General features: G+C 34.4%; 1 long non-coding RNA gene across 1 annotated transcript; it reads right to left on the bottom strand.

Moving 5' to 3' along the window:
* Positions 1 to 8,578: 8,578 nt before the first annotated feature.
* Positions 8,579 to 9,136, bottom strand: LOC133801247 (uncharacterized). Its single transcript, XR_009876793.1, has 2 exons — positions 9,003 to 9,136; positions 8,579 to 8,807 (listed from the first exon to the last, which is right to left on the bottom strand). It is a non-coding gene; the product is annotated as an uncharacterized LOC133801247 (long non-coding RNA).
* Positions 9,137 to 25,482: the final 16,346 nt, after the last annotated feature.

Here is a 25,482-nt window from a genome sequence, read left to right on the forward strand (position 1 = left end):
TGATTCTTTGGTGTTGACCGTCCAACTGGCCAATATGTGGGTACATCGGATCCTCGTAGACAATGGAAGTTTCGTGGACATCTTGTATCGCCCCTCCTTGGAGAAGATGGGTTTGGGCACCAGAAACTTGAAACCCTGCCATTCCTCCTTATATGGATTCACGGGGGACTCGGTACAACCTCTAGGAGTGATAGAATTGGCCCTTACCATGGGAGAGCAACCCAGAAAAACTACTGTCATGACGAACTTTGTTGTAGTAGATTGTGCTTCGGCTTTCAACGCAGTATCTCCCTAAGAGAATTGAAAGTGGTGGCCTCGATAAGTCACATGTTTGTTAAATTTCCAACTCCTAGGGAGATAGCAAGCATAAAAGGATAACAAAACGAAGCAAAAGAGTGTTATAATATCTCTCTTCACACAGTAGCCAAGCCACAAGAACCCATGACAATGTTGATACATGGAGGCGTAAACCCACATTCACACTTGGGGATGGATGACACGGCCACACCCCGAGTATGGGATGCAGGACATCTCAATTAATATTACCAGTAAGAATTTCCCATCTATTGCAAGAATATACGTACCTTGTTTGTTCGTCATATGTTAATTTCAGAAGTTAAAAATCAAAGAGGTTTCCTAGACAACCCCATAATAGTTGCACTGTTGACATATGTGCCTTTGTAGTCTACTTGCTATCAATGAATAAGTTTCATAACTCAGATATTACATTCTTTCTATATGCTTATGCATGTATAAAAAATATGCACACATTGGAAAAATATATGTGAGGAGAAAAACAGTCAAAGAGCGTAATGGAATAAATCCCACCAAGCACTTGAGAGGCAAGATAGGAGGCAAATATATATTGCAGAAGAAAAAAAACCATACAAAGCATCTCCTGGATTCATAAGGACTAGCTATCCTTATGGATGCCAAGGGAGTCAAAAGGTTCCATAAGGATAACCTTGGGATAGGCTAATACCTCCACGAGGGGTAAGGTCTTAAAGATGACATCCACCAGTAAGCCTAGAGCGGCCACAGAGTCGTCCAACCAAAAATGTGTCTGACAAGACACACTTGTGAAAAGAAGTCAAAAGATTTCACGAGGACAAAGTCCTAATAAAGGCTAATACCTTCACGAGGGGAAGGCCTCAAGGAGATCATCGACTAATAAGGCTAGAGTAGCCACCAAGCTGTCTTGCCAAAAAGGGTCCAAAAGGAGACCCTAGTAAGAATAGTACTATGCATAATGATGAGAAGGACGCTTCTCGCACAAAATAACAAGCGCGTGCAAACAATATAAAAAATACCGAAAACCCAAGGGGTTAACGTGTCCTTACAAGTACAGTTAAGGTGCACCAAAAAGACTATCATCATCAGCCTAAGGAAGAGATAAGGAATTCATCAAAAAAATAAGAGGGACTTATCAAAGTGCCTTACACTTGATAATCAAAAAAGAATGACAAAGGAAAGAAAGGCCAATGCATCCTCATAGTCGATATACAAAATAAGCAAGGACTTAGAAATCAAGCGTCCCACATACCATTAAAGACTTATGAGGAGTTCCATTAAAAAAAAAAACAGCATGGAGGGCTACACGGCAGCATTATATATGTATACAAATAAGCCTTGAAAATGGGTCTATAGGTTTCCACTCTGACCTTTCCACTCAGCAATTTTCCTAATCGCATACTCTCCAAAAGTAGACAAGTCGATGTCAAGATTGGTCCTCCACATGGCGTGCAACATGCCCTTAATTATGTCATTCTCTGCATTTACAAGTTCAGCCTCAAGCACACTAATCTTATCATTTAGAGTGTGGATAGTAGCTTCAAGTCTAGTATTGGAGTGAGAGGTCGAAGAAGCCTTGACCAGTGCAGCATCCCTCTGGAAAACCGCTTTAGCAAATTGGCCCACTAAATCGCAGACTCGTGTGGAAAAACTGCCCTTCTCTGCCTCAGCCATGGACAGATTCTTCGCCCGTATGTTTTACATGCAAGGGCCTCGTTGCTATGATGCCAGGGCACGAGGGAGAGCCACACATAGTGAGGGCTTCATTGCCTCATCACATACCATATGTCCCAAGCCTCCCAAATATACAAGGAGAACTAGTAAATGTGTCCAACACTTAGCAAAATATTAGAAGGCGATGAGAGAAAATATATTTGGGTGTGAGAAGGACCTTCAGGTACAAGCCATGTGAACAAGTACGAGATGTACGACCCTAAGGGAGGCAAAGGCGTTATTCTAACATCAATTCCTGACAAGTAGTGGTGGTATGACATAGTACAAGAAGTGGTGGCATGACCTACACACCTCTAACCATGTACCTACAACCGACACCACAGCCCTCTGCTCCTCTACACCATGCACCACTACTCTAATAGGGAAAAATGTACGATCTTGTCCCTTGGGACCACCTTGTACCAGATGCCATTAGAGCCCATCTATAAATAGTTTTCGACCCCTAAAATGGAGGGGTTGGAAAAATTCATTGTAGACAGAGACAGTACAGCAATATACAAAATTATCCTCCATTGTTGTTCTACATCTTTCTTTCTTCAGTTTTCCTAAGATCTATCTACGCAGTTTTCATAACAAGCTTTGAGTTTTCCATCCATATATCGTTGATGAGCATCTGTCTTCAACATTATCCTTAGTCTCTAATTTTCCTTAATAATTACTTAAGTCCATTTTTGTACTTTCTATCAAAGTTAATAGTTTTAACTTTCCTTAATTACACTTTCTACCATAAAAATCATATTTCTACTTTGACCCCTATATCAACAATTATTACACTTTCTGATTTAGGTTACATTTGAGATCGAATAGGTAGTTGATCTCATGGGGGGATGGAACTGACCAGTTCCTGAAAGGTTAGAGGATATACAATGTTGAAAACATTCTATATCCATTCGGGGTGATTTGGAAGAGCGCGATCTCAAAATAATTAGCCACCCCTTGAAAATAGTCGTGAAGAGGCAGTGTGGCACCAGGCGCTGAAGGCACCCCAAGGACATTGGCTCGCTGGTCGGGATATGGTTTGTACAATATAACCCCGCGAAGTCCATACTTATTTGGGATACCAGCCATAACCATGTCCCATAGTAGGCTATTCAGTGTCTTCGTAAACTAGGGCGATCAGATCGTTGTCTATTGGTCTCTCACATCCCCAGTAGTCTTGCATGAATATCTGCGATAAAAAAGGGGTATTGAGAATCTATTGACCAATAGAATAAAAAAGAGATGAAGAAAGAAAAAAAAATGAAGGTTGCTCCAAAATAAACCCAGCGGTTTATCCGACCAACTACATTTTAAGACAAATAGAATTGAATATAGGACCAAGAGAGATTTAGATCAAAAAGTGGAAACGAAAAGTAACTTTTCATCTTCTTTAGAGGGAAGAAAAGCTCAGTTTTTCCAAAGGTAAAAATTTAATTTTTAACCTAATATTGTGCTCAAATAAATGATTATAAGCCTACAAGATATAACTATCGTCTCTAGATTGCCTAAAAAATATTTTACAAGCCTGCTAATACATGAATTACAAACAGATTCAACAAAGAATTGAAAAACAACTTAAGAACACTATGATTTTTTACAGTAAAAAATCACATCAAAGTGTGCATGTTGATGGAAATAAATGTAAAAATATACAAGATTTGAGTGTGCGAATTTACTTGGAATGAAGATTGACAAAGAAAATGCTCGGAGCTTTCTTGGGAATTCCTTAGATTGATCACGGTCTTATGGGGTTTTTTGTCATGAACATTGAGGGTTCTTTAAGAGAGAAAAAAGAGGGTGAAAATAAAAAAAGACGGTGTGAAATGCCTTAGATAATCAAGTAGATAGGTGACATTGGCAATACATTTTCGTGTATAGGAAGTTGGGAAATCGTGAGTTTTCTCTTGGAAAGTGTGTAATTATGACTTTTTACTTTTCCAAGGCAATGTGAAGAACAATTGAAAGGATGGGTTAAGAGGTGACAGGTCGTATAAAGTGGTTGCTCGAATAAGTTTATTTGATGCTTGTCGCATCATAATAAACTTGGGGGGGGGGGGAATATTTTACTAATACACTAACGTGATGGTGTGGCAAGGATCTGGGACATGTGGCAGCTAAGTAATGGTGAAACAGACAAGAGGTCTAGTTGATACTCAACTAGCAGACAGAGAATCGCAGGAAGATCCATCATATACTTGGACATACTTTAGTCAAAAATAGCATTCAATAAGCAAAGACAAAGCATCGACCAGGCTGGTCGATACCTACTCGGCTGAGGCTGGTCGGTTGTTCATGAAGAAGTAAGTGGATATAGGTTATTACCGATATTTGAGGCCGAACCACTATAAACTTTTTGTGTCATTTATTTGACTTTGTATCATTGGTCAATTTTAGTGGTCGACATTTCTCTTCTATACAAAATTTAAAAAAATATCACTAAAAATTGGACAACACCTCTCTTATATTACTAACCCAAACATTTGTCATCATAATTAATTCAATCAATGAAAAACATGTAAGAAGATAATACATATATAATTCTACATAAAATCGAACAACATTTCCCCTATAATAATGACCTAACCATCTGTGAATAGCGCAAGTCAAACAATTCAAACAACACACAATAAATTTTCTTCTTTATATCACCGCAGCACACACACAAATATCCCAGAACCTACTTCACTAATATACACAAGTTTTCTACCTTTCGTTATAACCATAATAGACAATTTTAATCTCAAAACCTACTTCACTACGGATGAATATATAAGATATTAAAACTCCTCTAAAATTGGTATAATGTTAATAAAAGAATTAAGTAAATAAACATAAATACCTCTTTCAAATTATAATGCAGGCTAATTGACTTTTCAATGCTCGATCCTTGCCCCTAAAGAATATAATCAATAAGTAAATTATAAAAAAACAACAATACAACAAGTAAATTTTCCATATATTAATTTAGAATTAAAATAAAAATTGTAAAAAAAATTGAAATTACTAAAATAATAAATAAAAATTACTATAAAATACATGCCAATATTTTTTTATATACTATAATCAATAAAAATTAATTCAAGTCAAAATTACAAAACTAAAAAATAAATAAGAATTACAACTAATTAAGAAAAATTAACCACGTTATTATCAAAACTAAAAATAAATATTATTACATATAATAAATTCAATTGTATATGTTTTCATTTATTAAAATAAATAATATCAATTATTTATGAAAAAGTAAACACGATATCATACTTACTCACTAATAACTTTCAAGAAAATCCTCAATTTCTTCTAATCTAATTGTCAGATTATCAAAACTAAAATAACAACTTTTACAAAAAATAAATATAATTATTTTTTAATTTATTAAGAAAAACATAAAAATCAAAACTTTTATGAAAAACTACACACATTATCATAATTACCTTCAATATTGTTCAAGAAAATTCTCAATTTCTTCTTCTCCAATCATAAATTTATCAAGCCTAAAAATGAAAATTTTGACAAAAAATAAATATCATTATTTTTGGAATTATAAAGAAAATCAAAATAAAACATAAAAATCAAAATAATTATGAAAAAATACACACATTATCATACTTATCTCCAATAATCTTCAAATAAATCTTCAATTACAATCCATAAAATAAAACCCCCCAAAATCTTTAACTGCTCTTTAATCTAATAAAAATCGTATCATTGATCAAATTAGCACACAAAAAGTATTATACACTATGTTCTAATCAAAACCCAACAATCAACACTTAAAAAACAAACCTCAAAATGGTTGAAAATTGAAAAATTAGGCCAAAAATTGCCATTTACTGGTTGAAAAATAGCAGTTCTCGTCTCTTTTATCGTTTGAATTGAACCAAATGACAAAAAGGGGTGAAGGGTATTTAAGATTATAGGTACTTTATTCACATCCCACGTTAGAGAACATGACAATTGTTTCACGTCCCCCACCTATTTTTCATGTCCTACTTTATTGGACACAAGCTAAAAAAATTCATGTCCCACAACATTGTTGAAAGACATGAAAAAATGGCCAGGAAAGTGAATATTATATTAGTGTGTATTTTCTCTTTTCTTCTTCCTCCCCGACAGTCACTCTCTTCCTTCTCTTTCTTTTTTCATTTTTTTTTCTTCCTCTCGTTCTTCTCCACGACAACTCTACTGGGCAAGCTGAAACAAACCACTTTTGGACCTCCAATTATGACATGCACTGGAGTCACATCACTGCTGATAGACAACGACAACCCTCAATTTTTGTGGCAATTGGAGCTAAGACGTGCCTAAACAGAAGCTCCAAAGTTTTATTGTCAAAACTTTGAAGCGACATTCTGAACAACTCCGACGTCCATTTGACGAGTGCTTGGTACATTTAGAATTAGCGTCGCGAGAGGAAAACTGACAACTAAAAAATTCCATTCAACTTGTCATTATTCTCCGAAGATATTTTTGGATCTCTGCCCCTTTGGAAGCATTTTCCTGTGACACCTTTGGTTGTTTGGACAAATGGGTTGTACTTCCGTAATGTACTCATCGAGATGATCATTTTGATATATAGAAAGTCAATTTCCGTCACCATTGTCGGAGTATTGCCATTGGCTGTCGGGAACCGCCACCATACTCAGTTGAGAAGAGATTTTTTGCTATCTTTGAATGGTATCATGCAATATGTCATTGGACTCAGTTTGAAGATTACATTATGATGATTATAATTTTTTGTTCAATTATGGATTGTAGATTGGAACCTAGGAATAGGGGGCTTAGGAGCATTTATTTGGACAAATGATAGTGACCTTAAGGAGGTAGGGACTCAACTTGGTTATTGGACTTGTGTTTATATGTGTTGAATAGCATTAGACATATTCCAATTTTATGATTTTTTAAAATTTGCGAAAAATTGAAAAAACTTAATATGCTTGTTTATCTGGATTGTTTTGAAGGCACTGAGTGCCAAATATATTTTTGTATGCTTATCTATGTAGGTTATGATTTTTTGTTTTATTCACATGCAACCGTTATGCTACCCAATTTTCTAAAATAAGGGGAATATGTTCTTTTTTAATTCTAATTGTTTGCATTTGGTTATACTGATGATAGCCATATTGATCAAGATTTGTGAATATTGTTATTGCATGACCTAGTCTCCATGTCAACATAGGTATGTCATGTGTTCACTCATTTGTAGGTCTAAGGAATTAGGACCTGTATAGGAAGTGATCTGAGCAACCCCTTGTGTTTTTTATCAGCCACAACTTCCCAGTTTAGTATGTCGTTTTTCTATCATGGGTATCGAGAACTAGGGATCTAGTGGACGGTTTGATGTGCACGTTTAGTTTAGCTCTTGTGATTATTTGTGGTTTCTCTCTATGTGTGGTTTATACATGATGTTGTATGTTTTTTTTTCTAAAGCTAACCATGCAAAGGTTTTATTAAACTATTGTTCATTTGATATTAGTTGTTTTTCTACTAAGCTTTATAAGCTCACCCCCTATATCTCTCCCCTTCTAGGAACCAGTGAGGCGAGTGGGGATAAGATGATTTATTTATGAAGCCAATGTGATTTTAGTTTAGTTCTATTTATAGTTATACACTACAACAATTTTGACATTCAATGACCCTATGTAAGACATTAAAAATTAGGAGGGATTTTAAATGTCTTATGTTGGGAGACATTGAAATTTTTTATTAATTGCTAAAATTGTAAGACATTAAAAGTGCAAGAAGACGTTGAAAATTTGAGGTCTAAACACATGTCCAGAGGGGACATCTAACGTCTCCCACTGTGATATGTGGGACATGTGGCACATCTCCCAATCGGAGACATTTGATGTCCTTACTGATTTAATGTGTACTCTTTTTTCTTCCTTCCTCAGACGCACATTACAAAGGCTATTAGCTGCGATTTGGGGTTTTCTCTCTACGCACATTACAGAGGCTATCAACTGCGACCACAAGGGAATTGAAGAGTCTTTTTAATTTTTTTATTTTAATTATGTAATCACTACACACATTTTCTTAAACCTCAAGTTAAAATTGAGAAACTCACACTACAAGAAAAAATGCTTTTAATAACACCGAAAATGTGTTATCAAAACCTACGATAACACTTTCTGATGTGTTAAGACCGACTATGTTATCGTAGGTCAGGGTACTTTACATAACACTTTATCAGTGTTATACAGATGTGTTATTGTACTATCAACAATAACACAATTTCTGTGTTATTTTAATATATAGATAAGTGTTGAATTATGTTATTTATAGTCGATTATATAACACTTTTTTTGTGTTATACTATACTTTATTATAACACATTTTTTGTGTTATACTACACTTTAGTATAACACATTATTTGTGTTATATAATGAAGTTTTCATAACATAATTCTTTATATAAAAAGTGTTATTGTAATATATATTATAACTCAATTTTCGTATTATTGTTATATTTAGATATATTTAAATTCTCATTATATATTTTATTTATATAACACTAATTTATTCTATTATATTTTAATTTTTTTTTATATAATTAAAATTAGCTTTCTAATATATACTATCATCATCAAATGAACTTGATTTTCAAATAACAAAAAGTAAGAACATTCTACATTGAATTAACAATCCACAATTTAGTTTAAAACATTCAACACTGTCATCAACAACAAAATATTCTTTAAGTATTCCAGGAGTCTAAAAGTTACTACTTTCAACACAAAGAAATAAACAAAGTTACTACTTTCAAGGAGTCTTAAGTATCCTTTTATACTTCGCTTGTCATATCTACAAAATAAACAAAGAAATATTTTATTGTTATTATCTAGCTTCACAAATTACTTCAAGAAAAATTCTATAGAAATTATATCCAAGAAAGGACACCACATACAAAATATTGGATTCACAACTACACCAAAGCAAACAAGGAAACCAAACACTAAATTATAAGACATTAGTTATTTTTTGAGTATGAAAATGTACCTCTTGGAATAACTTTTTTAGAAGGCCATGCAACTGTGGAACCAACTGCTTCTTATATTGTAAGCATCGCATGATTAGGACGAAATAAGTAAGATTTTGGTACAATAGCAACATCAACCCATACTCGCATAAAGTCTGGTCCAAGAGGCTTTCCATGTACAGTTATCTTTGGATCACTAGAATCCCAACGACCTTCAGCAACAATTGCATCTGCCCAGTCAAGCAAGTAGCAAGCATTCTTCCCTTCTGTAAAGTTATGTCTTTTTTCAAGTGCAATACTCTACCAAATTTATTTTAAAGACAATATATTAGTTTCTGTAATTGTTCTTCTAAAATGAAAATTTAAAACAATAACAACTTTTATAATTTACGTTAGGGGACTGAATATTGTTTGACTGCGGTACATTGCGAGACTGTCCTTCGCTTGGTGTCACTTTACCACCAACCTAAATATAAAACCAAGATAAGTTTCATTGGAAGAAAAGAAAACTAAGATTTATAAGTGCAAGATAGAAATACCACCAAGTGTTCTTTAAGTAGATTCATCATTTCAGTCATTTTGAGCTTCATATTATGTTGCTCTTCTTCTAACTTGGAGATCTTGCTATTACACATATTACAACAGTTAGCTTTGACCTTGTTACGCCTCTTCCTTGTCCGATTAAACGACCAGATTTTGGGTTACCAAACAATTTTGTCAAGGCATCCTCATTAGCGTTGTCTGTAGTTCTAGAATTTGGGTCTTCAAGGAGAATCTCATTCAATGAACCCTGCATATAAATTAGTATAACTAATGTATGGATTATGGAAAATAAGTAAAAATTCACAAAAATTAAATGACTAATACTCACAAAAATATCAGATGCCGTTGGGTTTACAGGTTCACCATTCTTCTTGGTATGGGCTCTCCGAAAAGCATCGATTCTAGATATTTTACCATCTTCATTTTCTTTCTTCTACACAATACATCAATAGAGATTATAAAATAGAGACTACAATAATGGAAGCAAAAATACAAACAGTATAAAACTTAATTATTACCATATCATCAATTGTTCGAGCATATCCTCTTCGACTTAAAGTGTGTGGAACAGCTTTCTTTCTTCTCTCTTGGTATTTGGCCCTTATATCCTATTTAATAAATAAGTAAAAGAGGCATAACTATATTTAATTTAACACCAACATAGATAAAAGAGGCAGCAACATCACTTCTTACATCATATTTCTTACCAAATGTTCTTCACTAATTTTTTTGGAAACAAATGCTTTCCATTCTACATCACGTTTTATGCAATCCGGCTTTAAGGCTAGTCGTTCACTCTCATTTTTTGCATTGATAATATCCTTTACAAGTCTAGATTTCCCAGCTCTCCATAGTTCTGCCATCATTTCAAAGCACATCTTTTTTTGCCAATCATCATGTAAGTCATATTGTGCCTACAATAGAATATAGAATAACATATTATATGTTTAAGTATAGAGCTGAATATATATAAAAAAAAATACACTCATAAAACTTGTAATTCTACCTGAATAGATGCCCAAAGAACATCTCTCATCATTGGTGAAACTTTCCTCCAATCTGAAATAGTGTAAGGAACAACCTCTCGCACAAGAGCGCCCACAAAAGAAGAAAATTGCACTGAGTTAGTACCAACTGGTTGCCCTTTTTCATTCCAATTTATTATCCTTAAGTCATTGTTCCTCTTGGTAAGATTTGCCAATAGAGTTTTTCCCCTTGTCTTCTTGGCTAAGTTCATTACATTCACATCTACATCTTGAGGTATTTCTTCAATCTCAGTTTGATTTGCCTCATCAGTTGTTTTTTGTAATCTAACAGATTTTCTAAGAGGTTGTTCAACTTCTAACTCAGCCACTTCTTCACATTCTGCATCAGGCACTTCTTCACATTGTGCAACAACCCCTTCAAATTCTACACCAACCCTTTCCTCATCAGCTATCTCTTCATGTTCCTCCCTTACTCCTTTTTCACAAACACTATCAACTACCTTATCTACTTCATAATTAAGAGATCATTTAGTTTTTGAACTTCCAAGTGACATCTCCATGTCTTCCACATCATCATTTGGATCTAGCTCTATATCATAGACCATACGACGAGTTGCTACTCTAGTACTAAGAGCAAGTGGTGAATCAATTACAACTCCAACAGGTGCAGAAAACCTACGAAGAGCACTCTTTTTCTTTAAAATAGGGCTTCCAAGCAACATATCGCCACAATCAGCTTGAGTCTTCAATGATGCTTTTCGCTTTTTGGCCACAAGATTGCATAAAGCACCTGGACGAAGGTGTTTTTTTGGAGATCTTCGTAATGTACTCATTTTTCAAGTTGAAATTGCTGCAATATAAAAACAAAGATAACATGGTATATAAATCAGAAATGCGGATCACCAAAGACTAATAAACATACACCAAAACCATAAAACCAGAATTATTTCATTCAAATTAAAATAAAATCATAAAGTTCACCGTAGAGAGTAATAAAACCACATTTGTTTCATTCAACAAAAGAGTAATAATACACAAAAATTACATACAAAAAGTGTAAGCAGATTTGTTTCATTCAAAGTACATAAGAGACAACAGGAAACTCAATTTTCTTCATTGGATTCAAGTCCAAAACACCCTCTATTTGAATCCTTTAAAGCTATATACCAATTACTTGACTCATTCACCCTTGCATAAAAAGCTTTTTTCACTTGTGAAGCTAATACAAATGGATCCCTAATGGATTGAGCTTGTCCTATATTAAAATTTACAAGCGTATAGAACTCTGACTTCTTAACACCCATTCGAATATTCTCCCAACCACACCAAAACAATGGCACCTTAAAAGTACGATAATCAAGCATAATTATATCCTTGATAACACCAAAATACTCTTCTTTATCATTCAATTGCCCACTGTCATGTGCTTCCAAGTATACACCACTGCCTTGAGTTGTTTTTTCAACTCCTTTTTTATGGAATCGAATTCCATTAATCATGTACCCTTTGTAGGAAGTGACACCGCGACTTGGACCTTCAGCCAATTGAGCTAACATGTCATCTACTTTGTTCATGTTAGAAATCTGAAAATAAAAATATACTTGTAAGAAATTTGTACACTAAAACAAAACGTAGACTTTTATCTTGGCAATAGAATACAACCTTTTCATAAAACCATAACGGGAACCCTTCAGAATGTCGATTCCACAACAATGTTTGATTGTTATTCAGATTTGAGTGTCTTTCTTTCAGCTCATCCATATGGACATTGAGAAATGGTTCTACAATATCCGAGTTAAACAACACATACCGATGCACTACTGCCAAGTTCAATCGGTCAAGCTCAAAGCACTCTGCTGCTGATAGTGGATTTTCTTCTAGTAATGTACTATCTTGATTATCATTTTGCTTTAAAAATGTTTCACAAAAGCGTACACATTCAATAGCAAGATAGAGATTTCCAATACATCCTTCTGGCCGTGCATAGTTTGCTACAAATCCTTTCAATACTTTCATATATCTCTCAAAATGGTACATCCATCGAAATTGCACCGGACCACAAAGTCTAACTTCTCGTGCTAAATGAACAACCAAGTGAATCATTGGATCAAAGAAAGAAGGAGGGAAATATTCTTCTAGTTGACAAAGAATTTCAAAGGCTTCTAGTTCCAATTTCATAATTTCCTCCTTATCAACCACACGTTGACACAATCCATGGAAAAACTTAGAGAGCCGAAGAATTGTCTCTCTACAACCTTCTTCCATTAAACCCCTTATAGCAATAGGCAATAGTTGTTGCATAATCACATGACAATCATGAGACTTAAGTCCTGTCAGCTTCTGTTTCTCCACATCTACATAGTTTCTAATGTTAGAGCTATATGCATAAGGCAATTTCAAGTCAAATAGCCTCTCACAAAGAAACTTCTTATCATATTTTGATAGAGTATAAGCTGTAGCAGGAAGACGAGTAACACCATTTTCTTCATACGGATGGAGATGAGGCATAATGCCCATCTCTGTCAAATCTAATCTCGAGTTGTAGTGATCTTTAGATTTTCCTTTGCAATCGAGCAATGTGTTAAGTATGCTTTCACAAACATTCTTTTCAACATGCATAACATCAAGGTTATGACGAACAACTAATATTTCCCAATAAGGCATCCGAAAAAAAATAGAATTCTTCTTCCAGATTTGTTCTGTGTCTATACCACGACTCCTCTTTTTTCCCTTTCCAAAGTCATTAGTCACTTTGCTTAACTGCTTAGCTACTTCAACACCTGTCAATATAATTAGACATTGTGGTGCTCTTTCCCTTGCCCTTGCTGTTGTATATTTATTCTTTCTATAACGGTGTTCTTGTGGTAGAAATCGAATATGATTGCAAAATGACATCTTTTTGCTATGCTTCAACCAAACAACATTTGAGTGCTCACCACAAACAGGACAACCATACTTTCCTTTAGTCGCACATCCAGCTAAGTTTCCATAAGCTGGAAAATCATTTATGGTCCATAGCAACATGGCCCTTAAATTAAAAAACTTCTTTGTAGAAATATCATATGTATAAACACCATTCCATAATTCAAGTGACTCATCAATTAAGGGCTCTAAGTAAACATCTATGTCATTCCCAGGTTGTTTAGGTCCAGGAATCAACATAGATAGAAAAGTAAATTCATCTTGTATGTACAACGCAGGTGGCAGATTATATACAATGAGCATTATAGGCCAAAAACTATACGTAGAACTCATATTTTTGTAAGGATTGATCCCATCAGCAGCAAGTCCTAATCGAAGGTTGTTAGGTTCAAGTTGAAAATCTGGCCATCTCTCATAAACTGCATCCCAAGCCTCTGAATCTATCGGGTGCTGCATTTTCCTGTCTGTTCTTCTATTGGTTGAATGCCATTTTAAGCTTAAAGTCGTCTCTTCTTTTCTAAACATTCTTTGAAACCTTGGTATAATAGGAAAATATCTCAATGCCTTTGCAGGTTGCCCTTGTAGAATCTCTTTTGTCTGTTTGTTTTGCTTCCATCTTGGATATTGACAAGTGGGACATACTTGGGCATTAGCATTCTCTTTTGTATACAAACAACAATCGTTGACACAAGCATGGATATGCTTATAACTCATATTAAACATTTTTAGAAACTTTTTAACTGCATACATTGATGTCAGTAGGAGATTATCTTTCGGCAACATTTCTTTGATCATCTCCAACATCTCACTAAAGCAAACATCTGAGATTCCATGCTTTGTTTTTAGATTATACATCCCAATGATAGACGGAATTTTTGTATACTTTGAACAACCTTCATACAATGGAGATTCAGCATCCGCTAATAAACTCTAAAAATTAGCATCATTGTTATCGTCACCACAATCATTGGCGTTACTTGAAAATACTCCCACTGCCCGAAATAAATCATATCCATAACTTGTGTTTGTCATGCTGCGTTGGACTGGATCTTCCCCATGATGAAACCATGTTTTGTAAGATTGGTCCATGCCCCACAAAACTAAGTGTTCGACAATTTCGTGTGAAAGTTGATGTCTTAGATTGTGACATTTATTGCATGGACAAAGAATCTTGGCTGGAAATCCAAGATTCGTCATGGCTGTCTTAACAAATTCTCTAGCTTTTTGCTCATATTCCACCGTTGCTCTACAATTTTAGAGCATACGTCAATAATCAAGCACTAACACTTAAACTTATATCCAAAATAAACTATATGATTTTGGTTACTAACCTGTTAAGATGGATCCAACTTTTATCCATCTCCAATGAATTTGTATTTGATGTTGTTCTCTTACTAAAATCTTGTTTTTTGTCTGGGTTTAACAACTGTTAGAGAAGACAATCACATTATTTGCGGTTGTAATATCAGGGTCATGACAAGGTCATTCACACACATACTTTTAAAAGAAAACATGCCTTGGTTGAATTTTAGTATATTTAGGTTATTGAAGTTTAAAGCTTTATTGAATTTCATCCAGGGGCAGAGTTGCTAGTTCAAAGTTAAATGATCACTTTTGCTGAAGATTCTAGAGTGGAGTTAATTACTTTATTCCAATTTACAAATTTGTTCTAGTTCCCTGTAGAGTGTTTGGGATTTCTTTATGGTTTCCTACCTTTTCTGATTGTGTTTAGTGCTGGTTCAATTACCCGATGAAAAGTTAATGTTAATGGATATAAATGTATAATTGATTCCAGATTTGTGGTTTATAGATCTAATTTTGACCTGTTATTAGCTAGTATTTAGTGTTTTAAGATCCATTCTGCTTTATAAGGGTTCAATTAATAAAGAAACGTCTTGATGAAGTCATTGGATTCATCTGCTATATTGTATTGAACACAAGGAAAATGCTACTGATTTAGAACAAATCGTGCATTATATTGAAGCTTACCTCCTTGGAATACATCGTCTTTATGTTCTCTGGGAAATATAGGAGCAAAGTGGGTCTTAACAGTGTTATATAGAATAAAGCATGGATTATATTTCAGAGAAGAGATGCAAATGATTATAAATTATATGAAGAAGTTGGAGAGGGTGTCAGTGTTTCTGTGTACAGAGCTCTGTGCGTTCCACTTAACTCAGGATGTTCATCTGTTTTCTCAAATCTTTCTTGGATTGTTCTTTTTTATTTTTAACAGCATTGGGTCTCTAAAATTATGTTTTTATATTTGATTATTTATGCATCTATACTTGTCAGATATTGTGGTATCATTATGCTGTTGAGATTTATGTTTCAATAAAGTTGTTATTCAGATTCTTATTAGAGAAAAGTCAATTGATGAATGATGGCTGAACCATACTCAATCTGAGTGATGCTCCCAATGTGTAGTGTTATTCTCTTCATGTTGAGTCTGCATAATCTTATAATTTGAGGATAATAGTTAAATTCAGCTTTTTGAACATTGTTTTTCAATTTTTTATGCTAGATAAAACTATAAACAAAGTGTCTTACATCAAATAAATGTTAGACTATATATTACTCTGTTTATTGTGAATTAGTTTTGAGTTGAAACTCCTCTATAAATCTTAATCGAGTACATTTAACTTAGTCCTATATATAAAAATAAAAATGTGTAATATATTCAAGAAAAATTATAGCAAATAAATAATTTTTCTTGAATATATTAGTAGCTGGCTTCCATGCCATTATATGAGATTAAAATTATTAATTTTTTGGAGTTATCCTCTCTATTTTATTAGTTCTTTGGATGGGGATCTGGGAAAAGTAGCAAAATGTTGAGTGTTTGTGCTGAGTGTTGTGTTTTGGGATTCTTGTACAAGTGTGGAAAGACAGGTTGCTAGTTTATGGTGCTATTGAGACTAGGTACTATCTGTGGTATATTATGACTAACCTTTCTTCTGTTTCTTCTTAGTGCTATTGATTCATCTAGTTAGTGGTTTTTTTTGTTACCTCTAACTTAGTTATAAACATCCTAAATTTATTTGGTTTCAGTCTAACTTTGAAACCTGTCCAAATAAGAGAGTTACATTTGCTATGTTTTGATTATTGATAAGGCAGCCTCTCTTGATAAATATAACCTAGAATAAAAGGAAATATATATAAGAAGCGAAAATATACTGAAGTTATTAAGATGCGGATTCCCTGATTACCCCTAACAAATTTTAAGCAAGTTTACCATCTTTTGAGCTCGTTTAAATGCCTTATGGTGCTCTTAGTTTGTTCTGTGTATTGATTCATTAAGTCTGTTTCTGAGAATATTCTGACTTACTGAGCTGTAAAACAGAACGATCAATTTTTTATTTTTATAAAATTCTTGAATTTTAATGGTCATAGGATCATAAGTTCAACGTCTAGCCACCCAAATTGGAAGGGATAACTATTCAATAGCAAGATTGAAGCTTAATATGCTAATTAGTTTCATCTAGCTGCATTTTGAATTTGGCCAGTGAAACCAATAGCTAACTCGTTTAACTACATTTTATTTTATTTTCTTTCAGAATCCCTACACCGTGAACATTCTTATGGCTAGTTATTTTATTTATCTTGTTTTGGTTTCTATGTTAGTTTGCTAATTGCAAAGCTACCGTTCCTTTTTGTCGAACAGGGTTGTGACTTGGTTTTGCAGGAGTTTAGAGAGGAAAAATCTTAAGAATTTTGATTGATTATCAAAAAAGAAATATACAGCTAGCAATAGGATTTATATATATAGACATGGAAACATATTGCCAATGTAATTAATTTTTTGAGCTTGCATTTACCATCCAAACAGCTACTCCGATTGATTAATTGAGGTATTTGATCTTCAAGTATGTATAATTTGTAAATTTAATTCTCTGTATTTTGTTTTGATCCAGCTTTACCACACTTTAATTAACCAATGTATATTCTTTAATTAATTGAGATTTTCTTTACATCTTAAGATATTTTTGTTGCTTTTCTTCTACATATATCAGAATATTTTAGACTTTAGAGTGCCTATATTTTCAAAAGTAGGTGTGATTTTTTCATTAAAGCTTCAGCACATGTAGACATTTTACTTTTTTAAGGAAAAGGGTTTTGGTATATGTATAGTTTGTCTTTTAATTTGAGCAATATTATCTCAATCAGATAATTATCACCTCTCAACAGAATTATAATGTTTTTTTATTGTCTATGGTTTGTTATGGTTGATATTGTTATTCATTGCTCACTTTTTTTTGACAGACTGTATTATGTATACTGAGAATCTGAGGCTGGAATGATTTGTGCATAGACTGTTTATGAATCCTATTCTTCTCAAACAACTAGCAAGACCATTAGATTTGAGTTATAAATGGCTCTGGGAAGCTAACACTTTGAAGGAAGCTCTTGAGTCCAACAATACAATTTCAGATAATGATGTAGCACAGACCATCAGGTGTGATTACAATTTAAAGTTTGTGTTCACACTTTTAAATCACATTGCTTGAATTTTATGTATTTCTATGTATTTTTCTTTCACTAGTTATCTGGAGAGAGTTTTTTTTTTACATTGGGGGGGGAGAGGGGATTCGAACTCGAGACCTCCTCTTTGTGAGGAGAAGTGTGGAGCCACAAGTGTATGCCTAGACCACATCTGGAGAGAGATAGTTGTTCGTATTGCCCATGTAACGCCCTACTTCCTTAGAGCCGTTACTGAGTGAGTTTTTAAGACAAAACAGTGTGCAAAGAACTCGCTAACCGAGGTTTTGAAACAAAAGTGTGACTAATTAAAAGTTAAGGCTGTAATCTTAGAAAATGCGTCGTTTCATCAAAACTTCTATCATTAAACATTTGGGATCCCAAAATAAGGTTTGAAAACTAATCACATCTTGAAATAAGGTTACAGTTTGAGAAATCATAAAATCATAGATTATTACAGCCATTTACGAATAAACCCCCAACCAAAGCAGTCGGGCAGGCCAAACATGTACGCGTCGCTTCACGCTCTCCGTACTCATGGTTGGTTGACTCAGTCATTGCCCTTACCTGCAACACAGAGCACCCGTGAGCCGAAGCCCAGCAAGAAAACTCATGCAGAACATAACATATGCAGTTTATACAGTTTATCATAACAGATAATCCACAGATAAACAAGTCAACCATTAGACTAAGCAAACACGGCCAAGCCGCCCCAGAGCCTTACCGAAGCCTGGGGTATCGGTTCTCACCGCGAGGATAACTCATGTATCCCTTGGGTACCACCCTGAATATATATAGCATCCCATGTGCTAGGTGTTACTTTCGGCCCACGGCCGCCCCGGCCTACGCCGTACTCGGCCCACGGCCGCCCCGGCTTACGCCGTACTCGGCCCACGGCCGCCCCGGATTACACCGTACATTTCATCATAATCACATATATAGTACATTCGAAATAAACATTCACACACATCACGGTTCATTTCAGGTTAAACATTTACACATAATACAATCCGGGGCCATGCCCTGCAATCATCTCATCATGCAACATGCAATATAGGGCCATGCCCGACCATCACACTATGGGCCCACGCCCTATCCTACGGGTGTTATAGTTTTCTTACCTGTATTCCGAGCCTCCTGATGCACTAAAGCCGCGAGCACGGTCCTCTAGCACGAGCCTCACCAACAACCTAGTCACAACACACAAGAAACATCCCTCAATACTAATCAACCCAAAACCACTTCCCGGGACCAATCCCGCACTCTCGGGACCTCTAAAACCTTAAAACAACACCCCGGAGACATCCCCCGAACTCCCGGAGCAAAGGCCTAAAATTGCCAAAAATGTCATCCTGAAATTTGCCTTGTGCCGCGGCACCCATCAGTCAGGGGCTCCCTTGCCGCGGCACGAAAAACCTGTGTCGCGGCACGCCATCGCAGACCCAGAATTCTGGGTTTTCTCCTGCGTTTTCTCCGAGCTTAAACAATCCCAAATCATCCCAAACTCAAACCTAAGCCCCAAAACCATATCAAAACCCCAAGTAGACCATACATCAACCCATAAACATCATAACCCAACTCAATTACACAATCACACTCAAAATCACCCATTTGATTTCAAATTTCAGAAAACTCAAACCCAAGGCCAAAAACACAACCCAAGCTTGAAAATCCTAAACCATGGCTCCAAAATCTTAAACCACAATAGAAAAGAAAACCCAAGGATGTTTAAAACTCTTACCTCAATCAAGAATCCACACCAAGCTTCCTTGATCTCCTCCTAGACTCTCACTTCTCCTTCTCCTCTTCTTCTTGCCCTAACCTTCTTTCTCCTTCTCTTTCTTCTCTTCAATTTCTATCAAGACTCAAGTGATATAAATGCCCAAACCGAACTCCCCTAAATCCCAGCTGAATTTTGTCTATAACCCTTGCCAAAAGACCATTTTGCCCCTCCTTGCCTATCCTTTCCTACTTAAACCTCAAGGGTACTTAAGTCTTTTCATTTCTATTTCATTTCTACCATTTTCTTTCTAAAACTTGTTACTCTCAGCAGTAACTAATGGTTACCCAGGTTACTAAATCTCCAATAACCATTACCCGCTAAATCTCAACTTAACCATAAAATTCCCGAGGTACCCCTAGGCTCCTCCCGAGCCGGGTATAGAAATCCCGTTGTGACTCTTAAGTTAAATTTGCGCTCTAGGACCGTCTCGGCACGTGCATCACAATAATACAACCACACCCACGTGGTACAATTCACAGAATACAATTATCACATATATGCCCTCAGCGGGCTAAAATTACCAATTTACCCCTATCATGCAAACGGGGTCCACATGCGTAATTATTTCACCTAACATGCATACTAACCACGTAGTCATGCATTTCAATGTTCAATTAGTCATATAACATGCTTTAAATCATAACCATGCATTTAACTCATAAAATCACACATAATTCCCATCGTGCCCTCCTGGCACGCTAATCAAGGCCCTTAAGCCTTATTAGCGAATTTGGGTCGTTACAGCCCACTTCTTCTAAAATATATATTTGTTATCAAATTCCAATGATATAAAGTAGAACAATTATTAAATTCATAAAGTGTTGGCCATTCAAATCATGGATGTATATATACACAGAGAGATGTATATCTAAGTATGTTTGCGAAATTATAAGCCTACATTATTTGTATCAATGAGAGTATTTTTTGTAAATTCTTATGTATTTACACAGATAATTTCCACAACATGAAAGAAGTGATTTTACGCAATCTATAATGTAAGAGTTTGTACTTTATAAATTAACCTAAAATAACTGAGATAAGTAATCTGGTTTAATGGATTTAGTGTTAAGCTTTAAAAAATTAATAGAGATTATTTACCAGATATGAGTCATTGATGTATTAGTTGTAGAAGGGAATTTGGGAAGTAAGATTTCCGTGAGTTTTAGAATTGTAGAGAGGAAGTTTGAAATGTTGAGTTTTACTTTCATTGATTAGATTAGTGGATTAAGTGTCAGTGAAATTCGATATGATTTGATTTATCTCTAGGTGTGTGTGTTGCAGACCATCACTCATTTATTTATGGAATGTGCATTAATTCAGCAGTTGTGGATGAATCAAACAATCACCTCGTACAATAAGAGGAGTAACAGAATTCTTAAAATAATTACACATGATAAATTATAAATTGAACTCAGCCCAATTTTTTTCTTTTGCAAAATGGTGTTAATGTGTATGGTTTATTATGGTTAATATGGCTCACTTTGTTTTGATAGGCGTTATGTATACTGAGACTCTAAGAGTGGAACTATTTGTGCAAGATCATTAGAATTGAGCACTTTGAAGCAAGCTTGTTGACATCAGTTACCAAATAAAAGGTCTTGTTACTTCTGTTTTCTTAACTTACTTTTGTTAAGTGTGCATAAAAGGGTGTCACCTCTCTTAATAGTCTCTAGTTCAAGAGATTCCAGTGTTGTTTTTAATTTAAAAATCAGATTCTAAAATGGTAGCCACTAACTAATTGGGTTTGGATCAAAGACAAGATTTTAGCTTGGGTTGTGGCAATTAAATCTAATCTATACAAATGGAAATAATGAAAACAATATGACTAAATGAAAAATTTAATCTATACATATAATGAAAAATCTAATCTATACATATAAAAGCTTACCTAACCATCTATCAATACCAAGTCAAAAAATTCAAACAACACACAATAAGTTTTCTACCTTATATCACCGCAGCACACAAACAAATTTTCCAGAACCTACTTCTCTAATACACATAAGTTTTCAACCGTCCGTTATCACCGCAGCACACAATTTTTATCTCAGAACCTACTTCTCTATGGATGAATATTTAAGATATTCAAACTCCTCTAACATTTTTAAGATATTAATAATAAGAGTTAAAAGAACAAATTCCGTACCTCTTGCAAATTACCTTTGCAATGCTCCTTGCCAATTCGATCCCCAACCTAAAAAATATAATCAATACTTAAAAGATTAATACAAAATTAAAATTTTTCAATAGATATTAAACAAGCATGTATGATAAACTAACAGAGATTACAGAAAAGACATGTATGATACCAACAAATCCGTCTCTTACATGAAACTGGTTAGAGTAGAAGCTAAAAACGAGTTATTAGTTCAGGTCATAATAAATACAACACAAAGGGTCACCTTAGTTTGGTTCCTTTAGGCGTGTATTATTTGGCAGATATATAGTGCATATAAATTGTTAAATATCTTTGCTGATTCAATTGAATAAGATTTCCATTTTTCTTAAAAAGAAAACTTCAAATGGATCTAACTATGAGAACCTTGGCCAAAATAATAGTTAGGAATGAATAGGATTACACAGTGAAATAAAACTCAACCATTTTATTATATAGCAATGACAGAGCCAATCAGAATCGGATAAGTTTTAATATCCAAGTAATTAACAAGCTGTGCAATATGTAATCAAGAGTCTCCTGACGTTAACACAACTAAACTGGTCTTAACCAACCGCTTTTAACTAAACTAACTATTCTCCACTGTACTATTTCATGATATTATGATTTTTATTACACTGAAACTTGGAATTGTATCTTCAATATGCCATGAACAAAATTTATTTATTTTTTTAAATAAAATGTCGGACTTACCAAGGAGAAAAAGCATCATAAGAGAATCATATGCTGACAAAATAATTAACAATACAATGTCTGAAATAAAAAGAACATGAGAAACCAAACTGAAAAGGCCACAGAACACAATAGCTAACAAACTAAACAACATGGCAAGCAAGCTCAAACAACCAAAAATAAAAGTTGGAATATGACCAATCAGAATAAGGCTGACGATTCAATTTTTGTAATTGAATTATGAACTGGAATAGTGATTTCCCGCCTTAACTGTTCAGTGGATGGGTTTAAACTTTACAAGAGTGATATTGCATTGAAATATTGGGCTTTCTATTTTTCTTATTGTTTTCAGAATCTGAGGAGATTTAAGATAGAAATTTTGAATTTCCAAAACTTACAACTTTATGTTACGGTACAACATATGAGTATAATTGGTAATTTTATACGTGTTTAGTGTAAAGCAGACCCAAAGTTGGGTTCCCCTTAAAAAAAAGAAAGACCCAAAGTTGGGTTTAGTCTAGATCAACATTCATATAAATTAAGATTAAAGGTACATATTATTTTGTATTAACTTTTCATGACCTTTACCACTTCCCCAGCCTATCAACTCTATTTGGTAAGATTGATGGTTTTAGGAGGCCCTCTGTGGGAACAATTGTTCTGCTAGAGCCATGGAATATGTTTGGTAGAGTTATAAAACAGTTACTTTGAAAAAGCAGGAGCTCTTGCAAAGAATATTGCTCTAGAAGTTTCATAAAAGTCATTATTATTACCTAGAGAACCCCCTCCCCAAGAGAAAATTGTACAAAATAACGTATTAGGTATCACAACAGCAAAGTACATGATGATTGGTAATACTTATTAGAAAAATTGGGGATAGAAATCTCTAAGGAAACATGCATTAAATTTATCATTTTTTATGTCTAAATGTCTTGCACTCCTATCATTTCATTAACAGAAAAAAATGCTCTTTAATAACTGTTGTAGAACATAAAAGTAAAACAGTATACTAAATATGCGCTTCTTATCTAGTTAAGGAACACTCCAGGAGTGTCCCTTTAAAAATAAAATGCAGAGGTTTCCTACTGTAAGCATTACCAAATGCAGAGGCTATAAACTTATGTTTTTTTTTTTTGCCTTTCACAATTTCAGTTGCAATTGGTCTTGTTGAAATATTCACAACACGAAGGATATTAAAAAAACAAAAAACATAATTTTTATTTCTCATATACGTACTCAAAAGATAGAAAACTCATCCATAAGCTTAATAACCTAAAAAACTAAAGCATCAAAGCTAATAAAAATTGTTTGTTGCTGAAGCACTAGTATCAAGCTACATGAAAACAGAATGTTAAAAAATACAGTAAAGGTGCCTAATTTGTGTACCTGAGAATGAGTGAAATAGCTGGTGGGTTTGAGGTATTTCTCAGAATAGAAGAGGCTCCTCCATTGATAGAGCAAAGGAGAACTTGGTACAAAGAGAGGAAGAGGCTCTAACGGTGACCTTCATTGCCAGAAGAAATGCAGATTATAAAAAATGTATAAAATCACAGCTATCACCTACTTCTTGAATCAGAGAAACCCTTGACTGGAATATAATTTAAGCATATTACACAAATGTTCGATAAAATAGAGCAACAATCTACACAAAACCCACACTGCAATAACAAAAACAAAACAAAAAAGAACTAATAGAAGAGGGCTAACCTGCAAGAGCAAGCTATGGGAAAGACTGAGAGACCGAGAGAGATAGGTCTACGGGAAAGACCGAGAGAGATAGACCAGGAAGGGACCAGGAAGGGAAAGACTAAAAAAATATTGAAGATTTAAGGGACCAGGAAGGGACCGAGAGACTAGGAAGGGAAAGACTAAAGAAAGATTGAAGAAATGGGTACACGGGAAAGGTTGAAAAAACTTAAGTCATTTGGCGGTACTTTATTTTAACTTGCCGCCTGAAATTTTTGACATATACAATAACTCTTTTTAAATACTATTATAATGATGTGTTATGGTAATGGGTGTTTTGTGTAGTGTCAAAAGCCTTTCTTCTACTCATTTCCCTTTTTCCTCTTCTCTCTCTCTTCCACTCCAAGCACAAAAAAAATATATATCAAACCTTTTTCTCTCCATTTTTATCTAGAAATTTCGTGCTCCCTCTCTCTCTAAGGAAAGGAATAGCCTCCATTGAAGCTCCTAGGCTCATCTTGAAGAAACAAGTCACAAAAGAGGTAATATTCACGAAAGTTTCTTTTCTTCACCCTTATGTCAAACCTAGGGATCTATTTTTCCTCTATGTTTCTGAGTATCCACTCTTAAAAATATTCTTTGATCTTTGATATAGAACCTACGAGTGTTGCATGCAAGATCTAAGAGCTTCTAGGGCATACTTGGAGCTTTGGACACTAACAAGGTAAGCTTCCATTAGGGTTTTAAAATCTTGGTGTTTCTTCTTACTACAACAAAAAAGACTTTTCTCAGCGGTTTTTTTCCTTAATACATTGCAGTTTTTGGGAGTATCGAGAACTGCAGTGTTTACGACTGTAGCGAAAAGTAATAAAAAAATCCTGGAAAAAGGGGTCTTTTTCTCTGAAGTTTAGTTAACAAAACCACGAAGAAAGATGTCTTATCTTTCTCTGCGGTTTAGTTAACATAACTGTAGAGAAAGACCATCTTGAAGAAAGTTGCCTTTTTTTTAATATTTGGAGGTGCTTCTATATATTTTCAATTTCAATTATGTTACATAATTTTCATAATTATTATTATATACCTGAATTTTATATAATAATATAAAATACCTAATTTGATAACTTATTATCTAATTTAAAGATAACATATTATTATATGCATTCACATATCATAAAAGTAGTTTGTATATACATAATAAGAACATACAAATATCATTTACCATATAAGTCAGGTTAGCAAGTTACACATATGAA

Source organism: Humulus lupulus, chromosome 9, assembly GCF_963169125.1.
Source record: "Humulus lupulus chromosome 9, drHumLupu1.1, whole genome shotgun sequence".
Lineage (NCBI taxonomy): Eukaryota > Viridiplantae > Streptophyta > Magnoliopsida > Rosales > Cannabaceae > Humulus > Humulus lupulus.